The sequence below is a fragment of the Balearica regulorum genome, chromosome 1, assembly GCF_011004875.1.
Source record: "Balearica regulorum gibbericeps isolate bBalReg1 chromosome 1, bBalReg1.pri, whole genome shotgun sequence".
Taxonomy (NCBI): Eukaryota; Metazoa; Chordata; class Aves; order Gruiformes; family Gruidae; genus Balearica; species Balearica regulorum.
This window is the reverse complement of record NC_046184.1, coordinates 69,115,021-69,124,688: the sequence shown is the minus strand read 5'-3', so window position 1 is coordinate 69,124,688 and position 9,668 is coordinate 69,115,021. Positions and strand designations below refer to the sequence as shown.

The window sequence follows — 9,668 nt, the reverse complement described above, 5'->3', positions numbered from 1 at the left end:
AGTCTGATCCAACACAAACCACTTCCTCTACTTCTACTTTAAATGCCAAGTATTGAATATGCCCACTGTAATCCTAAGTGAAAAGGCTGGTGAAAAGGTGCAAAAAATCCTTTGCCTTAAACAAATGCCTTGGGGCAGCAAGTTCCATGGCTTAACTACCTGCTCGGGTGGGAAGCAAACAAGCAAACTTACTTTTTATCAGATTTATTTTTCCCAGAACTTGGTTTCATTGGCTGTGCTGCAGCATTGGCATTTCCAAAGACAAAGTTCCTCGATGTTTTCTCTCTAAAAGTGTTTTACCCATTTTAAGCATCCCTGAAGGGTACCTGCATCACACGAGCAGTGAAGTGCTGCTGGCTGTAACGGAGACCAAGGACTTACCAGCACCCAAAAAGGCTACAAGCCCAGTGCCTACTTGATCACATGAGAACAACCGGAATTAAACTACCATATCCACACACTTGGTGTTGTTCACACATGTGATGGCCTGTGGCAAGCCAGTGGCTGTGGAAGTGCAGCAGATGAGTGATGGGAGAGAAGAGCAGTGCTCTGGCCATGGCAGGACTGCAGCGGGAAGCACCGGGGTCGCAGCCTAAGGAAGCCCGACAGCAAATGTGAGCGCGCACATAGGGGCAGTTCTTAGCAGAAGCCACAGTAACTGCTCATCATGAGCAGATTGCGACTGAGAGCATCCCCAACAACAGACAGAAGACCGAAGCATCCCGTTTGTCCCTGTGCCTTTCTCCTGCCTGTTCCTGCCTGCCCTGCCTGGCTGCACGGGGGGGAGGCACGCGTGGGGCTGACTTGCCCACCCTGCCTCAGCTGGGTGTATTCAGAGTTGCCTCCCACGATGCCCACTCGTTTCCCAGCCATTGCACGCCACATGATCAACCCCACGGCTGCTGTGGGGGTCAGAGCCCTGTGGGAGGAGGGTGCAGCCGAAGGGGCAGAGTGCTGAGCGTCCCCGGGGTGGCCGTGCGTGGGGTTTGGAGGGGAGGATTGGAGGTGGGGAGCAGGTGGCGCGGTGCTGAGCTGCTCAGCTGTTGTGTGGCTGGAGAGAGACGGACGCAGCTGGGTGAGGGAAGGAAAGAGCTCAAGGTCTGGCAGCCTTTCTGCTTTGCAGGTCTGGAGCCGGCGCAGAAGAAGTGGGGAGCGATCCAGCTGGGACGCGAGACCCTGCCGCGGCCATGCTGCTCGGGGCCCTGGGTGCTTACGCTCCCGCGAGGGGCTGTGCCCTGAAGCACCCTCGCAGGGGTGCGATGTGCACGTGGGGGGCCGTGACAGCCTCACCCTGAGGCCCACGCTGCTTTGTGCCCGGGCGAGTAGCCTGGCAGCAGCCCCCGCTGCGTGCCAGCAGGGGCCCTGGCAGCGCTCTCCGGGGCATACATTTATATCTGCTCATGCAAATAACCTGGAAGTGTCCCCCGGAGTGGGACAGCTGGTCCCCGGCAGTGTTTTTGGGAGCATTCTTTATGTGCCCATGTAAGTACCCTGGCAATCTCTTTTGGGGCTCGCCAGCAGGGGCCCTGGCAGAGGCCAGGAGGCAGTGTCTCCGTGGTTGAAGCCATGCCAGCTGAAGCTTTCCAACAGCAAAGCTTTCTTCTGCCCCAAACAAAGAGCCAATGTGGCTAGCGTTATTGATCTGTTTCATGCCTTGCTGCTTTTAGCACGGCAGGAAAAGATCGAGAGGAGTTTTAATTTGTCCAAATGGTTTTAGACAAGGTTAATACAACTCATCGATAAATGCCACTTTTTATTAAGTTTTAATTACAATGTAATTTCAACAGGCTGGACATGCCTTGCCTCCTCAGCGTAGCCGGTGGGGTTTTTGTTTAAGGTGTGTTTCCTTGAGCTTCAGTGATTAATTTCCATTGCGGACCTAGGAGCTGACAGGCTGCCAGAGAGCCCGACTGCCTCAGCGAATTCCCCTCGGCCCCGGTCCCCGTGCTGGCAATTACAGCTTTGTGTCAGCGCGGCGACTGGCAATGCACGCCGGGCTGGGACGGCAGCGGGAGGAGGTGGGCCAGCGGTTTCAGAGACATTAAGATGTCCACAGACTAAATGCAGTTGCTGGATCTTCTCTCTTCACGCTAATGGAGATAGTCCCTTCCAACGAGCTGCAGCCTCGCTGTGTCTCAGCGCCTGTAGCACAGCCCTCCGTATGTTTTATTAAGCTTGTCCCTCCCATGTCCCTACCTTGATACATCTTCATCTTGGTCCTAGAAAAGCATCCAGAAACGGTCCTGGTAGCTGCTAGCCCCCTCTTCTCCTCAGGGACTGGCGAGGATGGACCTGAACCAGATCCCCTCTGCATCTCTCTCAGGTGTTCAAAACCTGCCTCTGGGAAATGCTGAGCATTTCATCTTTCCTGTCATTTCCCAGAGGTAGGTTTTGAACGCCCGAGAGAGATGCAGAGGGGATCTGGTTCAGGTCCAACTCACAACAGGGTGAATATACAGAAACTACCAGAATCACGGGAGTCAGAAGTTCAGCTTGGCTTATAGTACTCCCCCTCCAGAGTGAAATCGTGAATACTGTTTTAGCATAAGAAGGTGTGCGTGTGCACGTATTGCTGCTGAGGCAGGGTTCCCTCCTATGCACCACACTGCTTTCTGTCCCCAGCACTGTTTCAAACACAGTTTGTGAAAACACAGTTACTTTTACGCAGTTGTCAACTTCTCTATTCGCTCCCTTTTTTTTTTTTCAGCAACTTTCCACATCCTTTCCACGTGAGCAAGCTCTTTATAAGAGCGGAGAACTTATAAAGTTCTGCTGCAGAAGTCTCAGGGGCGACAAACTACTGCTTGTTTGTACCGCTACAAACCATCCCTCCCGCCACTGCCCTGTACCTTCCCGAAAAGCCGGGGAAGTGGCATTGGTGGTACCCAGCCTTCATCTCTGCAAAGGGTGCCTTACACAGGCGGGCGGGGAAACGAGAGCTCGGAGTTATAGAGAACTCACAGTGATGCAAAAGCAATGGCAGCCAGCCTTGAGTGGCATTTGCTGCCAGATCAAAAGCAAGAGGGTAAAAAAGTCAGAGGCACGACTCGGTGAAACCACAGAACACAGATCCTACTGCATGGCTTGCCTCAGGTCGTATTATGGCAGGGGTTGGTGGTGGTCAAGGAAGCAGAACTGAGGTTTAGACTGCTGTACGAACACCAGTTGTAACACAGGCTTATCCCAACCAAGCGGAGAGCTTGGGATGCCTGGTAAGGGTCTTTTCCTTTAAAATGCCCGCTGCTGTTAACATGGGCATTTGCGGTAGTGTGGTGCTTGAGCCTGGAGATTGGCAGCAGATTATATTAATCCCTGGCATCTATACCTGCCTTGAGAACCGTTACACAGTGTGGTAGCTAGTGTCAGGGCCCTGAGTGCATCCCCTGGGTGTTTGGCTCCCTGGCTCAGGGCTAATTTAGATAATCGTGCAGGTATCCAATGCTGAAGAGAGCTCTTTGAGAAGGCTCTGCTAAAAAGCCTCAGCGAGGGCCTGTACTGCTGTTCACTTGTAAGCTGAGGGTCTAGCACTTGGTCCCCACCTGGGCTACCGCGCAGCTGTGTTGCAGCCATGCCTGTGCCATGTACCCTGTTTCTGTGGGCCTTGGCCTGTGGACTTCAGTCCCCAACTTCACCTTGGATCTGGCTCGTCATCACGGACTTGCCCAGCAATCCCGGGACACTTGGCTGAACCTGGTTACCATCACCAGACCTGCTCTCCTTTTCTTGCCCGGGTCTTGTGGTTCTGTGCCTTTGCCAGCGTGGCCGCTGCCCCGTGCCTGCCTTGCAGTCACCCCCAGCTCCAGGCTCACCTTCCCCTGTGGAGCAGCCAGCCCTTGCTGTTTCCTCACAGCTGACGCGCTGATCGATGCCTACATTCCTGACGTTGCTTGTGATCTGGCCTTGGCTGTCACCAACAGAGTGAAACCACAGTGGGAAATAAGAGTTGTCCATCTGCAGAGGACGTATCGATCAGGCTGAATATAAAGGAAGCAGCTCTCATATTATAATGCAAAACAGGGACGGGCAGCATTCCTGCACGTATGTGCCACATAGCAAAATCTTAATTTGTGCTAGAGCCTTGAGGGCTGTCCCTCAAACTGAAGAAGGCCATGGGAACGGGGAATTTTAGGCAGATAGTGACAATGGCTCCCCAGGGCTCCTAACATGTCACTCTGGAGGGGGCTATGCTAGATGTGGAGCGGGATCTCAGGGCAAGCCAAAGGGATTGGTCCCTGCAGCCATACTTCCTCTCGTATCTGATGATCCAGGTTACACAGCGGACCTCATAGCAGCACATTCCCATCCTGTCGCACAGTGTATTACTCACACAGGAGCCATTCTCAGAGCTGACAGTGAGGTTCAAGAGCCAAGGCTTGTTCGCCAGTGACTGAAAGAGCTATCTGTCAGATAGTGGCTTGAGCTATCTGTTCCCAGGGTGGGCTGAGAAGTGGTTGTATTCCCAGGACTACCAAAAGACATGGGCTGTTCAGCTTGAAGACCCTACAAGCCGTATCCTTGAAGCCTCTGTCTGTGCCTCACTTTGTGAGGTCAGTGATCATACTGCAGCTTGTTGCTTGAAGGGCTTGCAAAAGTGACACTTACTGTGTGCTTCACGCCTTTGTCACCCAGGTTGGGGTGGGTGCATTGAGGTCTTCTCCGCTTGCTGTGGGGATGCAGGTAGTGCTGTAGCGAAAGAGCACTTCTTGGGGCGATGCCGCGCTTTACGCAAAGGTAAGATTGCACCTATCACTACCTGCAAGACAGGGTTGGGAAGTGCCAGGGGACAAGAGGCAAAGTGTTATGGGCTGGGCTGAAATGCCTCTGAAGAACAGGATGAACAAGTCTAGGCATGCCAGAAATGCCCTGAACTTTTTCTGTAATGATCCCAAGTGGCTGGGCTCTGCTATTGAGTGTGCACCCTGGGTGAGTGACTGTTGTTGTGATGAGCACCCCTCACCTCGCTTTAAGCTCCGTTGCTCAGGTTGTGCTACAGCTGATAGCAATATAAATCCCCGCAGAGCACAACCCTGCCTGAGAAGCTGGGTAATGCTTGGGGGGAATGATGTTTCGCTGGCAGCGCTGCTAGCTCTAACTGGCTTGAGGCCAGTGTCTGCATTTGCGGTGACGGTGTATGGAGGTACCTGTAAAGGGAACGCAGCAGAAACCTTGTTTTGACATTTCAAGGCTTTAATAAAGTTTGGAGGTTTGCCTAGGCAGGATGAAGCTTGGCTACGAGACAGACACTTTTGGGGCGAGCAGTCAGGTTTATACTCAAATGCTCCTCGCTACCGTCAATTTTGTAGTATAAACCCATTCTAAATGCTGACTTGCTTGCCTCATGCACAGGAGGAAAAGAAACCATACACAACAGAGTGACCTCTGAGCAGCTGAAGGTTGGGTGCAGCTGCTGCTGTGCTCCCCAGGCTTTGCTATCCTCTCTCCCAAAGCATTTCTGGAGCATGAGAGTAGAAGATAGACCCATAGCTTTGGGATGCAGTGTAGCATCCCAAATGCATATAGTGTCTTCAGGTGGGAGTTCTATGAGAGCTCCCACTAGAGAGAGAGAGAAACCATGGTGCTGTGCCACTGCAAGGCCTTGGACTTCTTACTGATCGGGCTTGAACTCTGTGTGATGGTGGAGCAACCTGGGTGATGTAGGAACAGAGAAATGGAGAGACAGTGAGATGAGCAGATGGTTGACGTGGAGACACAGGGTGTCCTGACAGAGATCACGGGGACACTCACAGCTGCAGATTGACCAGGGATGAACTCAGATCCTCTGCATCAAGGCGTGATGGACTCCCAGGACAGAGGTTGGGGGATTAGGGCAGAGATGCGGTTTGCTTTAGGTTCCGGTTGGGGAATTCAGGTGGGTGGCATAGGAGGCTGGGAGTAAGGGGGATGTTTAGATGGAATACAGCTTTTAGGAACAGAAATTTTGCCCTGCTTGCTCTAGTATGGCCAACCCCTTCAAAACCAAACTAATCTGTGGGAGACACCACAGCCTGGTGACAGATATAGACACCCCAGGGCAGGCAGGAAACCTCATATGACTAATGCAAAAAGCAAGAAAACACTTCCCACAGTGTCACTGGGCTTCTTCCCTCCCTAAAGTCATTCCCTAGAGAGACTGGGTCAGGTACTCTTGCTAATCCAGGATGTTTTGTTTGCTTGGTTTGCTCTCATTTTTGCCCCTAGGAGGTAGGAGAGGGACAGAATACAAGAATACAAATAATAAACTAGAGGCTCTGCTAATATTCTCTGGGAGCCTTTGCAGAGAAAGCTCGGCGACAGCTTGGGACCTGCTCTGGATGGCGCCGAGCCTCTTTCCCGAATACCCAGGGCTCTCAGCTCCTGCCCTGGGAGCCCTTGGCAGCCTGCTGTTTGCTCCCAGGGCAACTAATAACACACTGCTTTGCTTTGTTTTGTCCTTCCCCTTCCCAGCCCTCCGCTACAGGGTAACAGCAGCGGTCAACAACCCTAGGGGAGGGATTTTTGAAGGAAACCATGCAGTTTGACTTATTTATTTGCAAGCTCAGCACAGCAGCAGCCCAGCGTGCGTGCAGGCTGCTGCTGGCGATCGCCATGACTCCACTTGTTAGAGGGCGAGTGCCGATGAAGCTGTTGGGCTCCCGGAGCTACGAGCACTGCTCCTGTGAGCAAGATGGATTTGAATTTTTGCAGGTGCGCTGGGAATAGCCAAAAGCACCTCGTCTCGGTTGCTGGTCAGAGGAATTCACGGCTATTATATTTGGGAGCCAGGCAATGATTACAAATCAATGACTCCACTCCCCGAGTGATTCATCGTTAACTTGGGAGTTTAGCTCTTTCCCTGGCTTTCCCCATTCCCAGCTCCAGTTCTTGTAGCATCTCAAATGTGTTATTTATTTTGAATCATCAGAGAGCCACGGGCGTAGCTGTGGAGGAGCGAAAGGACAGAGGGACGGAGGCATGGTTGGGCAGCTAAGGGGAGGGAGGGTTTCTGAATGGGGATGGAGCATCTTGAGGGTGAACGGAGCTTGGCCGCAGGCTGGGGAGCAACGCTGCCGGCACGACCCACGGCAGACCCGCATCTTCTCTGCTGCAGGGCTCCCACTGACCTCCTTGCTTGGCTGGTAAATGGCCCATATTTTTGCCTGGGCTGGGCACAAAGCGGGGGGGGGGGGGGGGGTGTCGGTTGGGGAAAAAACCCCCAACCCCCAACGTGTGCCCAGCCAGACCAAAGCAGAGGTTATTTAGCAGGCCAGTGGGGAGATTTTAATCATCCCAAACATCCTGGGCGAGTCTATTCTTAATAATAATTTATAGCACTTAGCACTTTTACACATCTGAAGCATTTTGCAGGCATTAACCGTGGGCTGGGACTGCTTCGGAGCAGGGACTGGCACTGCGGTCTCTCCCAGACCTAGCAGAGAGGTAGGGGTTCACGGAGGAGCCTTTCCACAGCCTGCCCTCATTCGCTGCCCTGTCTGCCCATGTACTCCCAGCCCCTTGTCCCACCTCACAGGTTTCCTCTCAAAACTAGAGTATGTCCCTTATGCAGATTTGCTTTAAAACCGCAGTCATCAAGCCGCTGGCCTGGGGAGCGTGGCTACTTCACCAGCAGATACAGTCACCACTGTCACGCAGGGCAGCTAGGTAGGGAATCCGTCCCATTTCACAAATGAGGCAGCTGGCACGGAAAGGAAAGCTAACTGATAGAGCTGGGAACGCATTTCCAGGCTCCAACCTTCTCTTCCTGGCTTTACAGTGATATTTCCAGAGCATGGCTTAGACTTCAGCATGTTCAGAGAGGTTAGGAAGCTAAAAGACACCCCAACCCTCTGTTCTATCAGAAATGCTCTTTGGTTTGGATTTGGCTTACGCAAGATGGGTTGCCCGCACAGGAAACACAGCCGGGTCTGCACCACCCCGGGGTCCAGCCTCTGCTGGGTTTATCATCATTGTATCTTTTGCAATCATCTACATGTGCTGCAGGACTTTAGTCTGGGGCTGGGATCCACAGTGGCACACAGCAAGCTGATCCTCCATGCAGAGGCTGCAGCAGAAGATGGACTTTGCAGGACGCTGCAAAGCACTGTGTGATACACCTAGCTGAAATATGAAGTGAAAAATGCATGTCCACAAGCCAGATGCTGCTGCCGCCTCTGCAGTCCTTCCCCCTTCCAGCACCCCGCTGTTGGGGACTGTGTCAATGCTCCCCTTTGCACCGCTGCTGCTGCAGGGGTGGGAGCAGACACCCAGCTGTGGTGGCAGCAGGGAAGATGCGGGAGGGAGAGCTGGGGAAACGTGCTGGAGGACATGGTAGCCGTCACCTCCAAGAAGTTCGGAAGGTTTGAAAAAAAGCCAAACAAACAACTGGTTGGCATACGGAACTGAAACCGAACCAAGGGGAATTCACTGAGCGCACTAAGTGGTGTCCACCAGCTATTTAAAGCTTCTTATGCATCTGATGTGCAGCTGGGCATAAAGAAAGGGTGTGCCTGCAGCTTGCACAGACGTACCCATGACAGCTTTGAAATAGGGCTTTTGAACACTGCTAGGTACAGCTGCAGCAGCCAAGAGGTCAGCATGGGCTAGAAACCACCCAAGAAACCAGGGAATAGCTGGGGCATTTGTGGAGGGAGCCGGCATGACCAGTGCCCCTATCAGCCCTAGCTAAACAGCAAGTGGGACCGGAGCCAGAGAGTTTAAGATTATTTCAGGAGCCAGTCAAGACTGGACAGGAACTGCAGTTATGGTCTCATAGACAGACACACAGCTATTACACAGCCTCCAGCCAGGTTACCCACTTCTCAGCAAGAATTCAAACTAGCTAAGAGATGTGTCTGTGTGGAAATGACACCTATAACATTTCTTGTTGGTCCTGTATACAGGGCAAGTCTTCCTATACCATGCCTTGGTTCCCAGGGAGGTCTGAAGCAAGAGCTGTGAATCCTTGCAGGCACTAGAGGAACCCAGATCCTCCCACAAGTGGGGCTCCTGGCTGGTGGCAACCATACACTGCATTGGGTTGTCCTGTGCTCCCTCCTTCCACCCTCCACGTCCACACGTATCCTGCCTAAATGCAGCTATGGTCTCATTTCACCAGTGCTGGCCCCCCATGATTTTTGTTTTCAGAGCGTGGACTACATTTTAATAGAGAGCAAAGCATCTCAAACACCTTCTTATTTCCTAGCACAACCCTTGCAACATCTGTACAGCACTCTCCCGGCAATGGCTGTGATTGTTTCCATGGAAAAGTCCCATTAAAGAAGTGTTTTAGTACTGGACTTTGGCTTTGTTTTTTAAACTCTATTTGATGGGAGGAACCAGCGCTGGAAATTTCTGAGGTGCTCTGGCAGGCATTTCCAAGACCCCTGCTTAGCTCTGAACTGCTATTTGAGGTCTTTTGCACAGCGTTTTAACCCCTCTAGATGCTCCTCCCCGGGAACCTGTCTCTAGCACCCAACTGCTCACCACAGAGACTGTTTTCTAACTGCTTAGCCTGAATTTGGTTTTATGGTCCTAACACCAGGCTTTACTATTTCAAGATAATTAGAGCAAATCCCTTCCTTCGCTTATATTGTTCCCTTGAAGGTATCTGTAGGCAGAATGCTTGTCCTTGCTCAGCCATCCCTTTTCTACTCCATGTGCTTCCCTCTGCGGTCTCCCCCATACCTCCTTGG

The 9,668-nt window shown here is 52.4% G+C and overlaps 1 long non-coding RNA gene across 3 annotated transcripts in view; it reads right to left on the bottom strand.

Moving 5' to 3' along the window:
• Positions 1 to 3,391: 3,391 nt before the first annotated feature.
• LOC142602382 (uncharacterized) overlaps positions 3,392 to 9,668 on the bottom strand; it is a 29,188-nt gene continuing 22,911 nt past the window's right edge. For all 3 annotated transcript variants that reach the window (XR_012836163.1, XR_012836164.1, XR_012836161.1), the window contains exon 5: positions 3,392 to 5,645. This is a non-coding gene — a long non-coding RNA (uncharacterized LOC142602382). The remainder of the gene's footprint in view (positions 5,646 to 9,668) is intronic.